This window comes from Hermetia illucens, chromosome 4 (assembly GCF_905115235.1).
Source record: "Hermetia illucens chromosome 4, iHerIll2.2.curated.20191125, whole genome shotgun sequence".
Taxonomy (NCBI): domain Eukaryota; kingdom Metazoa; phylum Arthropoda; class Insecta; order Diptera; family Stratiomyidae; genus Hermetia; species Hermetia illucens.
The window spans coordinates 72837630-72857429 of NC_051852.1; the positions used below are offsets into that span (position 1 = coordinate 72837630).

At 42.1% G+C, this 19800-nt stretch overlaps 1 protein-coding gene across 3 annotated transcripts in view; it reads left to right on the forward strand.

The window, feature by feature from the left end:
- Positions 1–6531: 6531 nt before the first annotated feature.
- LOC119655912 (immunoglobulin domain and leucine-rich repeat-containing protein 2) overlaps positions 6532–19800 on the forward strand; it is a 47046-nt gene continuing 33777 nt past the window's right edge. The window contains exon 1 of one of the 3 annotated variants that reach the window (XM_038062074.1): positions 6532–6916. The gene's annotated coding sequence lies outside the window, so the exon portion shown is untranslated. The remainder of the gene's footprint in view (positions 6917–19800) is intronic. The other 2 variants (XM_038062075.1, XM_038062076.1) reach the window with 2 other exon arrangements.

Consider the following 19800-nt stretch of genomic DNA (forward strand, 5'->3'; position numbering starts at 1 on the left):
TCGATCTGGATGAAGGCAGTTTGAACGTCTCGGGTGGTTCTTCCCATGATGTCGATATCGTCAGCATAGGCCAGTAGTTGGGTGGACTTGAAGAGGATCGTACCTCTCGCATTCACCTCAGCATCACGGATCACTTTCTCGAGGGCCAGGTTAAAGAGGACGCATGATAGCGCATCCCCTTGTCGTAGACCGTTGTTGATGTCGAATGGTCTTGAGAGTGATCCTGCTGCTTTTATCTGGCCTCGCACATTGGTCAGGGTCAGCCTAGTCAGTCTTATTAATTTCGTCGGGATACCGAATGTACAGTTTTACCCTGGCTATGCTATCATAGGCGGCTTTAAAGTCGATGAACAGATGGTGCAACTGTTGTCCATATTCCAACAGTTTTTCCATCGCCTGCCGCAGAGAGAAAATCTGATCTGTTGCTGATTTGCCTGGAGTGAAGCCTCTTTGGTATGGGCCAATGATGTTCTGGGCGTATGGGGCTATCCGGCCTAGCAAGATAGTGGAGAATATCTTATAGATGGTACTCAGCAACGTGATACCTCTATAATTGCTGCACTGTGTGATATCTCCCTTTTTATGTATGAGACAGATTATGCCTCGCTGCCAATCGTCAGGCATTGATTCGCTGTCCCATACCTTGAGCACAAGTTGATGAACCACTTGGTGTAACTGGTCGCCTCAATATTTAACCAATTCGGCTGTAATTCCATCGGCTCCTGGCGACTTATGATTTTTTAGCCGATGAATTGCACGGACTGTTTCTCCTAAACTTGGTGGTGGCAGTATTTGTCCGTCGTCTTCAGTTGGCGGGACCTCCAACTCGCCGATGTTCTGGTTGTTCAGTAGCTCATCAAAGTACTCAACCCATCGCTCTAATATGCCCATTCTGTCGGAAATCAGATTTCCCTCTTTGTCTCGGCAGGATGAGCATCGAGGTGTATAAGGCTTCATCCTGCTGACTTGTTGGTAAAACTTCCGCGCCTGGTGCGGTTGCTCCCTGTACTTTTCTAGTTCACGGACTTGTTGGTTCTCCCAGGCTTCCTTTTTCCGTCTGTGAAGTCGCTTCTCCGCTCGACGGAGTTCGTGATAAGTTTCTGCGCGTGCCCGCGTTCTTTGAGAATGCAATATTACTCGGTATGCGGCATTCTTCCGTTCCGTTGCTAGCTTACATTCATCGTCAAACCAGCCGTTCCGACTCCTTTTGCGGCTGGGGCCAAGTATATTTGTGGCCGTATCCATGATAACGTTCTTCAGGTGGTTGTGAAGATCATTAGTTGATGCTTCATCTCCAGGTCCTCTATTGACTGCGGTTATTGCGGCATCCATTTCCCTCTTATAGGTGTCGCGGAGGGTTGTGTTGTGGATGGCTTCAGTGTTCACTCTCACCTGATTGTCAGAGGGGATTCTAGGTGGTATTGTTATTCGAGCTCGGAGCACCATGCCAACGAGATAGTGATCCGAGTCTATATTGGCCCCCCTATATGTTCTGACATTCATCAAGGCTGAGAGGTGGCGGCGTTCGATCAACACGTGGTCAATTTGGTTGAAAGTGGTCCCGTCTGGAGAGGCCCACGTATGTTTGTGGACCGCTTTCCGCGCAAACCAGGTACTTCCAACAACCATTTCGTGTGACCCTGCTAATTGAATAGTCCGCAGTCCGTTATCATTTGTTTTTTCGTGTAAGCTATGGGAGCCAACGTATCGCCTGAATACGGGCTCCTTCCCTACTTGGCTGTTAAAATCCCCAAGTATGATTTTGATATCATATCTGGGACAGGCTTCGAGGGTTCTTTCTACTGCCTCGTAGAAGGTATCCTTCTCCGACTCTGCAGTCTCCTCTGTAGGGGCGTGAACGTTTATGACCAACTATATGGCCAACTATAAAAGACAATAAACGGCGTTTTGCGGTAATGGGGACGAAGATGTTACGTTGGACTAGTGGTGTCACACGTTTTGATCACATCCGAAATGAGCATATCCGCAATCGTTATGGGCTTGTACCGATCGTGGAAAACTTGCCAGAGAGGCATCTTCGATGGTATGGTCACGCAATTCGTGCTAACGAGAATTCACTTGCCAAGATTGGTCTGAACATCGAAGTCGATGGTAAACGACCAAAAGACAGGCCTAAAAAACGGTAGCTGAATACGCTGGATCATCATCATCATCAACGGCGCAACAACCGGTATCCGGTCTAGGCCTGCCTTAATAAGGAACTCCAGACATCCCGGTTTTGCGCCGAGGTCCACCAATTCGATATCCCTAAAAGCTGTCTGGCGTCCTGGCCCACGCCATCGCTCCATCTTAGGCAGGGTCTGCCTCGTCTTCTTTTCCTACCATAGATGGGAATTTAAAAACCTCGAGATTGCACCCAGATCAGGCATTCGATAGAGTCAAATGTGAATGGGACAAAGATTGAAGAAAAAGGAAAAGACTTGGGTTCTTAGCAAGAAAAGAAAGATTGTGGATAAAATCCGGCTCAATAGGTTACGGTGGGTGGGTCATTTAATTCGTATGGATGAAGATGATCCAGCCCGGAAAATCTATAAAAACAATATCTATGGTAGAAAAAGAAGACTAGGTGGACCTTGCCTGAGATGGAGCGATGGCACAGGTCACGACACCAGACAGCTTTTAGGGATATCGAATTAGTGGACCTCGGCGCAAAACTGGGATGTCTGGAGTTCCTTATTAAGGCAGGCATAGACCGGATATCGGTTGTTGCGCCGTTGATGATGATGGTGTAAAGAAGCTGACACGGACCCCTGGGGTAGAGGGGGTCCTCTAAATTGCGGAAAAAATAGTTGAAAATAAAGCACCTGGCTTGCATAGCATCCCCAATAAAGCCCTCAAGGCAGCAATGAAAATAGCTCCAAATATGTTTACCGAACCACATGCCTTAAAAAAGGAGCATTCCCTATACAATGGAAAAAGCAGAAATTAATATTAATCCCCAAGCCAAACAAACCCTTGGGTGAAGTTCTGTCCTACAAGCCGATATAACTTCCAAATAATACTGGCAAACTATTCGAACGAGTAATCTATAACAAATTACTTCTAATTGCCGAAAATGACGGCGGTTTCTCCTGAAATCGGTTCCGTTTTCGAAAGGGGAGGTCTACAACGGAGGCAGTTGTTCTGGTGGCAGCTAAGGCCGCACTTGACGAGGACAAATGTTGTCCAGTGATCACACTCGACGTGAAGAACGTTTTCAATTTCGGCAAATGGGCCAAGATACTTGAGTCCCTAATCAACTTAAGCGTGCCAAGTTACCTGCTGCGTATCGTTGCCGACTTCCTATATCGATAGACTTCTGTGCTGCGAATCAGATGAAGGAATGAAATTATACCAAATGACATGCCGAGTTCCACAAGGGTCTGTCCTAGGGCTACTCTTGTGGATTATTATGTATAATGGAGTACTGACACTAGACGTTCCTACTGATGTGGCCTCCATTGGTTTCGCGGATGATATTGGTGTGACAGTTGTTATACGCCTCCTCGAAGAAGTCGAACTTTATGCAAATGAAGCAGTCTATGAGATTAAATCCTGGTTAGAGAATGTTGGTCTATAGCTTGCAGAACATAAGACGGAAGTAGTACTTATTACCGAGCACAGAAAGTGCCCTTCCATGATCAAAGTTGGAACACAAACAATTCATTCCCAGCCTACGCTTAAGTACTTAGGCGTTATGATTGAGCAGAGGCTAAACTTCACATAGCGTATGGAGGGTGCAGCAACCAAGGCATATAATATCGGAGCACTGATTGCGAGAATGTTACCAAATATAGGTAGCCGAAGGCCGAGCCGTCGACTCCTTATTTCGAAAGTGTCAGTTCGATCCTACTGTATGCAGCCCCAATATGGGTAGATGTACTGAAAAGTACAGCAAATAAGAGAAAGATTGGAGCTTCGTATCGCATAAGTGTACTCCAAACATGTTGCGCTTACAGAACAATATCTAATGAAGCAGCTTACGTGATAGCAAGAATGGACCCGATTGAGATTCTGGCGAAAAAAAGACAACGACTTTATGACCGAACGTACCTCATCGGAGAATCTCCTGTCCATCGGCGACAGTTTTCACGAAGTGAAACTGTCGCGGAATGGCAAGGGACGAGACGAGTCAGAAAAAGACCGCTGGAGTCACAAAATCAAATGGGATATCCGGAAATGGGTCGAGCGACCCCACGGCGAAGTAGGTTTCGACCTAACCCAATTTTTGAGCGGACACGAAGGCTATCGAGGTTGTCTGTATCGATTTAGAATATATGGTGAAAGCAAAGGGGATATTGACCGAAGTTGAAAAGGTGATTGCAGCCATCGCTAAGAAGCTTAGGCAGGAAGAACACAATAAACACACAAAACCTTAAAAATGTAGATATCACACAATGTAGCAATTATAGAGGTACAATGTTGCTGAGCACCATTTATAAGAGATGTTCTCTGCTATCTTGCTGGGCCGGATAACACCATACGCTCAAAGAGGCTTCACTCGAAGCAAACTAGGAACAATTCAAATTTTCATCCTGCGGCAAGCGGCGGAAAATTGTTGAAATATGGACCAGTTGCACCATCTTTTCATCGATTTCTAAGCCGCGGATAGCATATCCAGGGTAAAAGTGCACACGGAAATGAGAGAATTCGGTATCCCGATGAAATTGGTAAAACTGAATAGTGATACATCGATGGAATTTTCTTGCTCGCATCCAAGTTTGAAAGTTCAAATTTCAAATTTGGGTCGTCAAACTTCGGCCACGAAGGGGAAATTTATCGAAGTGGCTGCACTGCACCGCTTTGCCTCGCAACGTGGCATGGGATTTTGAAGAGGGAGGGAGTAAGGAAAAAGGGGAAAGAGGAAGGACCAGACAAGAGTTGCAAAATAAAGTGTATAGGCAAATAAAGTGGTCGAATAAATGTAGGGTTCTTAATCTCGCGTCGTAAACCCATACCGTCCTTTTATAAGATGTGTACGCGATTTTGCAATATGATCTATAACATTTGGCCGTCGCTGAAGTTGTGCAAAGTACGCAATAAAGCACCGCGGTTAAAGGAGCTGAGCACTTATTTGGCGAAGCGTTCAAAGGCTTTTGGACGACCTGCTCGATCTTCGTTCATCCTATGGATACGGTATTAATTAATTATTGAAATCATATTACTTCTATCGAGCAATCGCGTATCACAAGACCCATGCAAGGGGCGCAACTATAAACTGGAGCTTTCCTAATGGCGGATGCTTAAAAAAACGGTCTTCAGCAATTTAATTAATTTCAATCTAGCTTTAAGTTGTAATGATCACCTTTCAGAGATTTTTTTTTCAATAAAAATGATTTTCAAGACGAAAAACGTCAAAGAAGCGACAACATCAAATGGCATTGGTCAAATGAGAACCACAGTTAGATACTAGACAGATACCTCACTCCCCCATGCCCCTCAAGGGGGGAAATCAGTACGAGTACACACGATTTCAAATTGTTTTACCCTTGAGCATGAGCGAGATGTACCGAAAACCCGATCAGCTGTGTTTGACATACCGCCCGGACTTGCCAATGTATTGGTGAGATTGGCAGGTTTTTGTTTATGTATAAGTGAATACGTGAAACAACTTTTTGATATGTGGGTGAGCACGCCGTACTACCAGAATAGCAAAAGCTCACCGATCTCTCTCTTACCAATACGATTTGACGAAGATTATGCCTTTTCCTTGTTTAGCGTCTCTGATGTGTACAGATAAGCTTCTGCAAGCACATTTGCAAGTGGGGTCATTTTTGTAAGGGTACTGCCTATAGTAGATCTACTGTGATGAGAACAACAAAGATAGTGGATAAAATCCCGTTCAATAGGTTGTGGTGGGCGGGCATTTAATCCGTATAAGTGGGGATGATCCTGTCCGGAAAGTTTATAAGGACAATATCTATCTTCTTGCCCTTGTTCTGGGAAGGTTGTTACCACAGTACATCTAATTATGTAGATATACTGTGGTTGTAACAGGAGTTTCTCAACTAATGTGCACCCTTTGCTTTTTCTTCCGTGCGTAGATCTATTGTGGAAAAGAGAATTGAATATATTAAAATTGGCTTTCGAGTTTTTCGAAACAGATCCGATAATAACGATTTGCTCGAACTTCAATGTTCCTATGACGGTACCGGCCAACTCCCGATCCAGCATAAACATCAACTTGAAACCTTAGCGACTGCGAACACAACTAGTCACGCCGTTATTTCTAAACAAATAATGTGTTCCTGTAAATGAACTGATAGTTATACTCGAATACAATAATTGTGGAATTTCTAGGGTGAATTTATGTGGTTGACGGGCGATGTGTGTGGGCCATTGAACGCAACAACTTTCTCCTAGATTGTTTCCAATCGGAGAAGCATAACCGGCTATTACATTTTCATGACTAAGCAACTACTACCCCAGAGTCAGCTGTTTGTACCAAATTCGACGTAAACAGAAGTGTCTGGTCGAATTTGCGTAGTACCGGGCAGTTTGAGTGGAAGCTAATTGAGTGATTGCTCGTAGTGCTGCTTGTCGCGGACTTGAGTGAAAAATTGGTCGTCGCCGTGGTCGCCGTGGAGTGCGTGTCAGTGCCCGTGAAAATAATTTTTTAGGTTTGCCACGCGAGATACTGGCGTATCCTCACACGGAAAATTTGCTGCACGCACTAATCGCAACACTGAAGTATGGCGCAGTGAAGAGTGCGAAGAAAGTTGCGAGAAATTTGTATAACGTGACGTCCCGCAAGTGGGTTTCAGGTCGAGAGTGAAGTTGTGCAGTGAAAGAAAATTTTTGCAGCACATCGCATTTTCTCAAAAAGGTCATAAGCAGACTTCCTCGAGGCCCCGAACGACTTGAAAGCGCAATAAAAATGGATTACGAGCATAGGGAATTATCGCGGAAGACTTAGGTGAGTTCTTGCGGAGCAAAATCACGTCAGGCCCCATCGATTAAACCCTTGGGGCTTCGTTTTGTGTGGGTTGTTAGATTTTCTCCCGTTGCCAGGTGATTTTGGCAGATCAAGCTGTAAATGGTTGAATTGTTTCGGTTGGCATCGTGGAGTGTTTTTTCGGATAGTTTATGCAAGGAGTCGATCAAGCTGTAGCCGCGACTCGGATGCCCTAGTGAAGTTCTGATGGGAATGGCGGCCACCTTTCGAGTGGACAATGGGCCTTTATATATCAACAGTTGACCGAAGACGATGCGAATGTCATTTGCCAGTGATATCATGCGATGCGTTGCATAAGCGCCTACCTCTGCATTTCCATGACAGAAAGCGGATAGAAATTCCTTTTCTTGTTTGGCCTAGCGGCACTTCAAGGTTCCGTGTGCCATTTGCTTGCCACTTTGTGCATTTGTATCTGCGCCGTTGCGCCTTGAAATCTTCGTTGTTCACCTGAATTTGTGGCGTAGATGTCTGGCAGTTATGAAACAGGACTTTCGACGTGCACTCCGAGGAAGCGTTTCCTTGTTTGTCTTTGACTTTGTCTTTGAGGCCATTTCACAATTGGTTACTTGGAAGTTGCCAAAGAGAAATGAACCGCTGTTCGAAAGTATTTAGGGAAATGCATCGTTCAAGGCAAGTGAAGAAAAAAAGAAAAAGTAAAGGAAAACAAAAGGCTTGGAGGCAAGATACAAAGTCTCGCCACATTGCAAAGTGTGCTGGCCCATGCAGATCCCCGATTGCCCGTAACCTCGGTCCAAAACCACAGTGTGATTAAGTTGCTGAACTAAGTGAAGAATAAAGCGAACAGATTAGGCCTTTAGATGGTCTTTATACAAATTCCCTGGTATTGAAACCCTACGATAAAATGATAACGAGGACAATTTGAATATTTCGAAGTCCCTATGTCTGTTTTCAATCTTGCGCCAAGGTGTGAGGTCTTTCCCTCCGGTTGTCCATTGATCATTCTTCCTTGGGAAACAATTAGATCATACTTATGGTGATGAATTCTAGTAATCGAGTTAGCCTAACTAGCAATAGCAAAAGCTATCGCTATCTCTCTCTTACCAATACGATTCGGCAAAGATTATGCCTTGTCTTTGTTTAGCGTCTCTGATCTGTACAGATAAGCTTCTGCAACACATTCGCAAGTCGGGGCATTTTAGTGTGGATACTGCCTATTAGATATAGTGTGGCCACCTTGAGGCTGCGCGCCAATCTCAATCTTTTTGCTCCGGATACCATTTCCGGTCGTTATGGATGTTGGAAACCTTTGGATTTCCTGTACTCCACAAATGAATAAACACGGGACACAATTCAGAAGGTGTTAACGGCCAATGTCGTCTTTGGTATACACTTTAATGTCGTTTTTCGAAACCCTATTTGCATGTTAAAAATAAGAAAACGGATTCAATGCCAAAAAAGTCGACCGCACGCTAAAAGAATCCGTTTCCTATATAACGTGATCAAAAAAGGAAATGAAAAATACAGGTCTCATCAAAATCAATAGGGTCGCTTTTAAAGTGCTCCCTGGGAACATTTTCCATATTCTATTCCCGGTATCAGAGTTTTCTTCTTTTTCAAGTTTTTTTTCTCGACTGTTAAATAGTTTTTGGTCACGGGAAGTGACGGAAACGTCTCATATAGTTCAAATAATATTCCTTGCTAATTGGTTGATTGTTTGCCAGGACCCATTGGTATATTACTCTGGAAATCTTGCATGTTCTTTTAGTTTCATTCGGTGCCTTTGTTCGTTCAACTGATATTTAGTTTGAGTGCACCAGGTCTCGTCTCAAGAAGATTACAGGAGATTCGTCTCACCGCTCATTGATTGAATTTGTACGGTAGAAGAAAAGTATTGCACGTGCTCGACGTTCTTCAATTACTTGCGCATGAAGAGTTCTACGCATCGTTTTGACGGTGTTGGTGTCGTGTATTTGATGCATGGAATGAGGAAACATATACAAGAAAACCATCTCGACATACGCACCACCGCCAAGAAACTCCATTTGTGCCTCCTGTATATAGTCTTCTTGTTTCGTCTCTATTTATGATGCGCTTGATATTTGTTGGGTGGAATTCAGCCTCGAAAATCACATCGATCTAATTAAAGATTAGTAGTATGGAATTAAAAAAATTCTATAGTTCGCTACAACATAACAATGGACAAAACTAGTCGAGAAGGGTTGTTGGGTTGAGGCTGTTGTAATGAGGGACATCGAGATTTCGTATGAAATTCTAAAATGTCCAACGTATACAGTCTCAGCGGCTATTTATTACACGATTATTCGGTTTACCTGTTTCGTATCTATTTGTATTATGACTATCAGCGCCAAGCAAATGGGTGGAGCAAATTGCTATTTACCCATGCTTATCATTCCAGCTGATTACGAGATACTACATATTTTGGTTAGAGTGCTGCACGATTCCATGTTGTGTATGCTTTTATTTATCGTTCTGAGTGTCATGGTCTATTTAATTGTTTCTCAAGGCATTCACGAAGCTATTGCCTGTAGCTGTTTGTAAACACACATTTTCTTGCTATCAATGGTTCCCTGTTGAGTGATTTGACGATTTAAAAAATGTCAGGCGATGACGGCTTTACGGTTTCTTACCAGGGCAGAGGCAAATTGTCAGACGCTGCTTCACCTCTGCCCTCATAGCAGCGTGACTGAAGCGGCTCGCGGATGTTTAGCGCTCCTTTATATAATGCGCAGAAGACAACATCCGCCTTATTGACCAAAGCTTGGCTGGGTGCTAAGCCCTAAACGAGGGGTCCGTGAACCAAAAACAGAAGGAGTAAGTTGCTCCCCATTTGGTCCGGCCCGGGATTAAGTTAATGTGGACTTAGTACCCCACAATTCTCAAAAAAAATATTCAAAATAGTTTGCAAATGAAATGATACTGGAAGAATGGCATTTAATGAAAAATTAAGAATTTAAATAAGTCGGACATCGGAAGCTCGGCGCTTTAGGTATTTTGTGACTTTTTCATGTAAGAAAATTTGGGTGCTCGACGGTTTCGTTTGTACATAGCCCAAAGTGTATAAGCATCGAGTATGCCTGACTTATTCACTTCAATGTGATACTTGTCATTTCAGGTGTTAGGTCATCATCATCATCATCAACGGCGCAACAACCGGTATCCGGTCTAGGCCTGCCTTAATAAGGAACTCCAGACATCCCGGTTTTGCGCCGAGGTCCACCAATTCGATATCCCTAAAAGCTGTCTGGCGTCCTGGCCCACGCCATCGCTCCATCTTAGGCAGGGTCTGCCTCGTCTTCTTTTCCTACCATAGATATTGCCCTTATAGACTTTCCGGGTGGGATCATCTTCATCCATACGGATTAAGTGACCCGCCCACCGTAACCTATTGAGCCGGATTTTATCCACAACCGGACGGTCATGGTATCGCTCATAGATTTCGTCATTGTGTAGGCTACGGAATCGTCCATCCTCATGTAGGGGGCCAAAAATTCTTCGGAGGATTCTTCTCTCGAACGCGGCCAAGAGTTCGCAATTTTTCTTGCTAAGAACCCAAGTTTCCGAGGAATACATGAGGACTGGCAAGATCATAGTCTTGTACAGTAAGAGCTTTGACCCTATGGTGAGACGTTTCGAGCGGAACAGTCTTTGTAAGCTGAAGTAGGCTCTGTTGGCTGACAACAACCGTGCGCGGATTTCATCATCGTAGTTGTTATCGGTTGTGATTTTCGACCCTAGATAGGAGAAATTGTCAACGGTCTCAAAGTTGTATTCCCCTATCCTTATCCTTGTTCGTGCTTGTGTTTGACCAGTGCGGTTTGATGTTGTTGGTTGATTCGTCTTCGGTGCTGACGTTGCCACCATGTATTTTGTCTTGCCTTCATTGATGTGCAGCCCAAGATCTCGCGCCGCCTGCTCGATCTGGATGAAGGCAGTTTGAACGTCTCGGGTGGTTCTTCCCATGATGTCGATATCGTCAGCATAGGCCAGTAGTTGGGTGGACTTGAAGAGGATCGTACCTCTTGCATTCACCTCAGCATCACGGATCACCTTCTCGAGGGCCAGGTTAAAGAGGACGCATGATAGCGCATCCCCTTGTCGTAGACCGTTGTTGATGTCAAATGGTCTTGAGAGTGATCCTGCTGCTTTTATCTGGCCTCGCACATTGGTCAGGGTCAGCCTAGTCAGTCTTATTAGTTTCGTCGGGATACCGAATTCCCTCATGGCCGTGTACAGTTTTACCCTGGCTATGCTATCATAGGCGGCTTTAAAGTCGATGAACAGATGGTGCAACTGTTGTCCATATTCCAACAGTTTTTCCATCGCCTGCCGCAGAGAGAAAATCTGATCTGTTGCTGATTTGCCTGGAGTGAAGCCTCTTTGGTATGGGCCAATGATGTTCTGGGCGTATGGGGCTATCCGGCCTAGCAAGATAGTGGAGAATATCTTATAGATGGTACTCAGCAACGTGATACCTCTATAATTGCTGCACTGTGTGATATCTCCCTTTTTATGTATGAGACAGATTATGCCTCGCTGCCAATCGTCAGGCATTGATTCGCTGTCCCATACCTTGAGCACAAGTTGATGAACCACTTGGTGTAACTGGTCGCCTCCATATTTAACCAATTCGGCTGTAATTCCATCGGCTCCTGGCGACTTATGATTTTTTAGCCGATGAATTGCACGGACTGTTTCTCCTAAACTTGGTGGTGGCAGTATTTGTCCGTCGTCTTCAGTTGGCGGGACCTCCAACTCGCCGATGTTCTGGTTGTTCAGTAGCTCATCAAAGTACTCAACCCATCGCTCTAATATGCCCATTCTGTCGGAAATCAGATTTCCCTCTTTGTCTCGGCAGGATGAGCATCGAGGTGTATAAGGCTTCATCCTGCTGACTTGTTGGTAAAACTTCCGCGCCTGGTGCGGTTGCTCCCTGTACTTTTCTAGTTCACAGACTTGTTGGTTCTCCCAGGCTTCCTTTTTCCGTCTGTGAAGTCGCTTCTCCGCTCGACGGAGTTCGTGATAAGTCTCTGCGCGTGCCCGCGTTCTTTGAGAATGCAACATTACTCGGTATGCGGCATTCTTACGTTCCGTTGCTAGCTTACATTCATCGTCAAACCAGCCGTTCCGACTCCTTTTGCGGCTGGGGCCAAGTATATTTGTGGCCGTATCCATGATAACGTTCTTCAGGTGGTTGTGAAGATCATTAGTTGATGCTTCATCTCCAGGTCCTCTATTGACTGTGGTTATTGCGGCATCCATTTCCCTCTTATAGGTGTCGCGGAGGGTTGTGTTGTGGATGGCTTCAGTGTTCACTCTCACCTGATTGTCAGAGGGGATTCTAGGTGGTATTGTTATTCGAGCTCGGAGCACCATGCCAACGAGATAGTGATCCGAGTCTATATTGGCCCCCCTATATGTTCTGACATTCATCAAGGCTGAGAGGTGGCGGCGTTCGATCAGCACGTGGTCAATTTGGTTGAAAGTGGTCCCGTCTGGAGAGGCCCACGTATGTTTGTGGACCGCTTTCCGCGCAAACCAGGTACTTCCAACAACCATTTCGTGTGACCCTGCTAATTGAATAGTCCGCAGTCCGTTATCATTTGTTTTTTCGTGTAAGCTATGGGAGCCAACGTACCGCCTGAATACGGGCTCCTTCCCTACTTGGCTGTTAAAATCCCCAAGTATGATTTTGATATCATATCTGGGACAGGCTTCGAGGGTTCTTTCTACTGCCTCGTAGAAGGTATCCTTCTCCCACTCTGCAGTCTCCTCTGTAGGGGCGTGAACGTTTATGAGGCTTATATTTCTAAACTTGCCTCGCAAGCGCAGAGTGCATAGCCGTTCGCTTATACTTTCAAAGCCGATAACAGCAGGTTTCATTTTTTGGCTGACTAAGAAACCTACTCCGAGCACATGGTTTACTGGATGGCCGCTATAATATATGGTGTAGTGGCTCTTCTCCAGGAAACCGGTCCCTGTCCATCGCATCTCTTGCAACGCTGTTACATCAGCCCTATATTGGGACAGGGTATCGGCTAGCTGCTTATCAGCTTCATCTCTGTACAGGGAGCGCACGTTCCATGAGAAAATGCGCAAATCGTTGTTCCTTTTTCGTTGCCGGGTCCGTCGTTTCCATCCTATCCGAGGCTCCTGTTGTGGCTTCGTAACGGTTGTTTTCCGTGTAGGGTTGTCAGCCCTACCCAACCCCCAACCTGGAGGACCAGTTGGTACAATTTGTCCCGTTTTTAGGCGCGGGAGACTCACCTTCATCCTTCTCCGTCTGCAGCTTTTCGTCAAGAAAGAGCTCCCAGCGGTCACCACGTGGAGGTGGAGATAGGGTTTGGTAGTAGAGCTGTTGGTGTTGGTTCAGCAGGCATTTCCCAGGTTTTATGCTCCATCGTGGGTACCAATCCACGTTTCGCCCCGGGACCTATACTACCCTTTGTGCCTATTACAAATTTTTAATAAAATTCGGATTTCTACTTAAGTTGGCAGTATGGCGCCCTATATTATTGTTCATTTTCTTGTTTTTCATAGGAAGGAATACAGTAGTATTCTATTATTAACTTTATTCGAATAGACTTCAAGGTGAACTGTTTTTAGGTCTAGGTGTGGTATACAGGTACCACCCTGTTTTTTTCGAAAGTTTTAAGATTGGAGCGTTGGGCTGTCGTGGCTCAAGTGGTTAGAGCGTTCACTGGTGACAGAGGGCTTTGTTACTTTGACGGGATGTCGGATACCAGTCGACTCAGTTGTGAATGAGTACCTGAGTCAAATCAGGGTAAAAATCTCTGGCAAGACCACATTGCCTCCTACAGGATACTGTAATCCTGTAGTGTATCTTTACGGTCTTGAATGAAGTGTTTCAACACACTTCAAGGCCCTGATCCAATATGGATTTTTGCGCCAACGATTATGATTAACTCCTGAAAATGATTCCTTGAAATAGATGACCCTTTCTAAATATGGCGCTCCTTCCTTTTAGAACTAGTCAAAAGAAAGACTTGATTCATAGAGAACTTCTATTCAAAATCCCACATGACTATATTTGACGAAGAAAAATCTTATATACTTGTTGAAAATTTTGTATATTTCGGATAACCGGGAAGGCGTAAATTACCAACGCCAACAATATACTTTTTTAAAGCTTTAACTCAAATAAATTTATATTTAATGCAGCAAACAGTTTTCCTGTTTCATCTTAGAAGGAAGAAAAAGCTTGGGCCGATAGCTGCATCACATTTTACAAAAAGAGATACATATATTGAAAATAGTTCGTTTTCCAAGCAGTCATAAAAAAAATCCCCGTAAGAATATTTTTTTAAAATTTGCGGACATGGTTATTTGGGCTTCTATTATATTGAATCAAAAATCAACCATTGGTATAAGTTATATCTCCGAAAATCGTAATATTTGATCTGAGTCTATTTGAGTATAGGGCGCAAGACTCAGGACCACTCTATCCTCAGGGGTCGTTTACACTCCTCATCTCTTACGGAACACGAAGAATGGAACAAAATAAAAAACTCCGGGTTAGAACACTCGGAGGATTCGTCGGTATCGATGTGATATAAATATTTCCCATAACCAACATGTTCCGTAAGGAGTTGTGTTTTCGTGATTTCGATTAATCCATTTATTAATACATTTCATCAATGTGTACGTCTAGCGGCCATTTCCGGAGTTATGGCTGCCAACTTCTCTCTAATTACTTACTAACGACTTTTCGAAAGTTTGTAATCACTTCAAATACAGTTGCCTTCTTCCGCAGAGATGTTGACAGTGTTTTTCCTGGAACGGTAATGAGGATCGTCTCCGTCTTTTCGATGGAATGTGTTTTCATTTCCATAATTTGGCTAACAATAACTTTGATCTCCTTAAACAAGTTATTAATAATCATAGTAACGGAACTGATTATTACAATTTTTGATTTATTGCTTAGTTCCTCTGTTTTATTGATAAAAACTTGAATTTCTAATAGTGAGGTTATAATTATGAAACGGTTAAAATTTCGTTTTTCCTATTTTATTTTATATTATACTTTTTTAAAAATTGTTTTCTTCTATTTTTGGCGATTCTGAGGCCTGCAATCGAGAAATTATCTACTATTGCAAGTATTTTTACCAGTTCAATTTTGTGAAAAGGCACTGTAAGTATTTTTACCGGTTCAATTCTCTTCGGCGAAAAGGCGTTTTACTTCTTGTTAGCTTGCTGGGATCCGAAGTACTCACCATTTCTACTTCGTTTATCCGCCTCCCTGCCTACCTTATCTTGAGGACGTGTCACCTCCCAATGTATCTAATGGAAAATCTTTATTATTTCTTTCTCAAACAGATATGAATGAAGATTTTGATTTGAAAATAGTGTAGTAAAGCTTGAAAAAGTGCAAGATTACAGTGAGTGAGGACACAGTTTCAGAAAACAATCCGTCGCTTATCTCTTTTAATTGGACTGCATAATAATGTTCGTATCTAACAGTGAAGTCAGACTCATAATTGCATTTTCAATTTCAAACCCGCCTGTCGTGCACCTTTAAGTGTTTTTCACATAAGAAAACACAAAAGCCTTCGAACTTGATGCCTTCAGTTTCCGGTTTCTTGATATATTCAATTTCTTAATTTATTTCATTAAATAAATTAATATTATATTACGCACCAAGAAAACCATACAAAAAACTTTTTTCAGATCATCAGTCGAAATCATGTAATCTTCTATAGTAAGTTTTGTTACGCTCGCAGATTTTTTCCTTTTAATACGAATTTAGAGTTTCTTATATTCATTTCGGTTGCAAATCATCTCGGCCGACATGAGATTACTGCTGATATTAATTTTTTTGTGGCCGACGGAACAGGAAATAGCTTATACAAGCCTATTCGGTTTCTATGCCAAAAATATTAAAACTCTAGGTAAATTTATATGATTTATTTACTAAGGAATAAACGATTGAAGGGTGAAAAACAATATACCTGGCTGGTCGTTTCAAGCATAACGGCTTTTTCCTTAAAAAATTCCGGGGTAATCTGCATATAGAATCTAGCTGTATACTATATTTGGAATGTAATCATGCCTATCTTAAGTAGTTAAATATGAAGTAGTTGGAAAGTGGAAGTAAATTGTCTTCCTATTATTATATTCTTACTAACTGGCCGACATTCAAGGGGCTTACAAACCAGGATGGTGGTATGAATTTTATTTATTGATTTGCAATATATAGGAGCATCTCTGATTTGACTAATTTAACCTTTCGCTGTAATAATTTAAGACGACTTTACATGCTGTCAGTAACTTGTACCAGACACTGGGCGAGTAATGGGAGCTTGTGTTTGACGGAGTCGTAAAAAATGGAGCCTACACGATAAAATTGATTATGAATGGCTTAGCGCCAAATTCATGCGGTGGACTTTCCACTCTTATTTTTTTGCAAAAATGGGCACTAGATGCAAAAATTCGTTAATCAAAAACTGTTTAAGGGTAGGTGTTGTAAAATAATTATAAATTGTAAATTTTAAATTAAAAATTTAAATATCTTAGCTCCTGTCCCTTTACAATTACAGCTTATTTTGCTTTACAACCTGAACAAAATAACAGCAGTGCAGGCTTGATAATAAGTTCATTTGCAATATTCTTATTATAAATTAAGAAAACAACTAGGTATTGTTCCTTATACTGTACATGTTTTTATTTTCCTTCCGCATACAATTTTTTCGGAGACCACCTGCCTCCTTCCTCAGTGCTAGTACCTAATTAGTTAATCTGTCTTAAACTACCTCTATTTATACCGTAACTTTTAAGGATTTTTTAATGAATGGAAGAAAAAAAATAACTGAATGAATCGCATTTATCCTAGTTTGCGGACCGTAGAAATATGTTCTGAATAAGTCGACAAAATTTCAAAGAATATCGTTGGATCCATTTTGGGCTATGGTGGCAGCAGGTTTCCAATATGCAGTTTTGAGAAAAACGCATTTAAAAAGTAGAATGAAATAAAATCATAACTGCCCATTAATCTGCTATACGTAGTCCATAAACCTTAGGTTTTGTCGAGAAACACATGTACAGCCTTGGCTTCAATTCTTGTCCTTTTAGTGAAGTCATTCGGACCGATAAATACGCGCTTTATTACGGTGATCGACACAAATCTGGCATGTGGCTTATTACATATTTAACACTATAATTCCCGAACGACTACGAATATCAAAAAATCACTTGGCCCATATATTGTACACTATATCTAAATACAATTGATGCAACAAAAAAAATTCTATTCCTCGGATCCGACACACGGGATGACCCCCTTAAGGTTTTTTGTGAAACAAAACCTTATTAGAATCGAGTCGGTGTTTGTCTGTCTGTCACACCCGATTTATTCGGAAGCGGCTAGACGGATTGTGCCGTGTATGTTGTGTACACATACACCGCAACATAACTTTATAAGCAACAAAAACCGCAACATAACTTTCACAATGGAAAAGAAAGATGACCAACGAATAGCGTTTCTGGACCTATCAATAATAAGAAACAACAATAAACTCGAGTTCGACAAATTCAGAAAGAAAAATCACACACAGCGTACCATACCGAGGATGTCAAAACACACATATGGGCAGAAAAAGACGGCTTACTACAGTATGATACATAGATTGCTAGTGACACCATTGACGGAAGAGTGCTTCAAAAAGGAAATAACTTAAGCTTCAAAAAGGAAATAAGTTAAAATTCAAAAGACACAGCGGTGAAAAATGGATAGTAGTAGTAAGGAGGAAATAGACAGAATATTATGTAAAAAGCAAAATAGAATGAATAGGGACCAACTTACAACACTTTACAAACAGGAAAAAAGGGATAATCCACATATCAGAGCGAGCATTACATTTTCATCGTTAACGAGCAAAATGAGAAATACGCTTTCAAAGCACAACATCGAAGTAGTAAGTACAAGCGCTAACAGACAGCTGACGACTAAGCTAGGTTTAACCAAAGACAAATTGAAAAAAGAAGAGATGAGTGGAAGTTATAAGGTCAGCTGCCCAGAATGTGAAAAAGTATATTTTGGTCAGACTAAAAGGCTAGTGACCACAAGATTCGAAGAACACATAAGAGAGTACACCAAACGAAAAAGCGACGACCCTCGAAACATAAAGTCAATGATAGCAAGGCATATGGTGGAAGAGGGACATAGCGTAACGATGGACAATGTGTTTGTTATAAAGCAAGTGCGGAAAACACACCTTTTGGATGCAGCGGAAAGTGTAAGTATATATAAGAAGGGAGCGTGTAACCTTAAATCACGATGAAGGAAACTGCGCAACGACCTTTGTAAAAAAGGTATGCAGCAAGTAATAAAAAATAGGGGAAAAAATGAGAAGGATGGAAAAAATAAACAAGTCGGGAAACCGGAAGCTGGACGCTTCAGGTACGAAAGGTTTTGTGTATTTCTTAGTACGCAGCACGTAATATATCCATATATTATGTGAGAGTATCCACTTTCGGGTGATATTGACTTTGAAGTCTTCAATTTTCAAAGAAGCAACAAATTTGAGGTATAACTTTGTTAGTAATAGTGCGATTTCCACCAAACTTGGTAAGATCATGCTCTATATTATAGCCTATATCACTACCAAATTTCATGGTACTAGGACGAACTTAAGGGGGGTTTCTGACCAATTACAAAAAATTGTAGTAATATATTATTATTAACTTTATTTAAACAGATATCGGCATGGAAGGTATTTCGGAGCCCAGGCACCATATAGTGGCAGCCTCCTGATTTTTTTCAGATTTTTGGGTTTGGTAGTTTCTGAGAATGGCCCCCTTAAAGAAGTGATCACTTTCAACCCCCCGCGCTCCCCACCCTTCCAACGAATGTCAAAACTAAGATCGGCTTTGAAAAGTGCTAATTGAGACCTTTAATTTGATACCCCACATGACTATATTGGGTGAAAAAAAATTTTACACCCCCCTTTTGCATGTATGGGGACCCCCCCTTAAATTCGACGTAAAAGGATGTCATTCACTGTATGCGTGAGCGTTCACAGTTCCCACCTATCTACCAAATTTGGTGTCAATCGCTATAACCGTCTCCGAGAAAAATGCGTGTGACGGACAGACAGACAGATGGACAGAAAGACAGACAGTAAACCGATTTTAATAAGGTTTTGTGTTTACACAAAACCTTAAAAACAATTACAGAGTAATTAGTAGAGTTAATAGTTACGGTATAAATAGGGGTAGTTTAAGATAGATTAACTAATTAGGTACTAGCACTGAGGAAGGAGGCACATGGTCTCTGAAACAATTGTATGCGGAAGGAAAATAAAAACATGTACAGTATAAGGAATAATACCTAGTTCTTTTCTTAATTTATATATTAACTGTAAAAAACATGGACATTAATTTCAAATTAATATTGTTATTGCTGAGCCTATTTTATCCCTATATATTACGTGAGAGTATCCTCTTTCGGATGATAGTGACATTCATAGTCTTCAATTTTCAAAGAAGCAACAACTTTGACATATTATAACTTTGTTAGTAATAGTGTGATTTCCACCAAACTTAGTAAGGTCATGTTCATATTATAGCCTTCATCACTGCAAAATTTCGTGGAGCTAGGATGAACCTGGGGGGGGGGGGGGTTAGCAGCCAATTACTAAAAATTATAGTAATGTACTATTATTAACTTTATTTGAACAGATATCGGTATGGAAAGTATTTCGGAGCCTAGGCACTATATAGTGCCAGCCTCCTGAGATTTAGATTTTTCGGTTTGGTAGTTTCTGAGAATGCCCCCCTTAAAGAAATTATCACTTTCAACTCCCCGCACTCCTCACCTTTCCAACAAATGTCAAAACTAAGACCGGCTT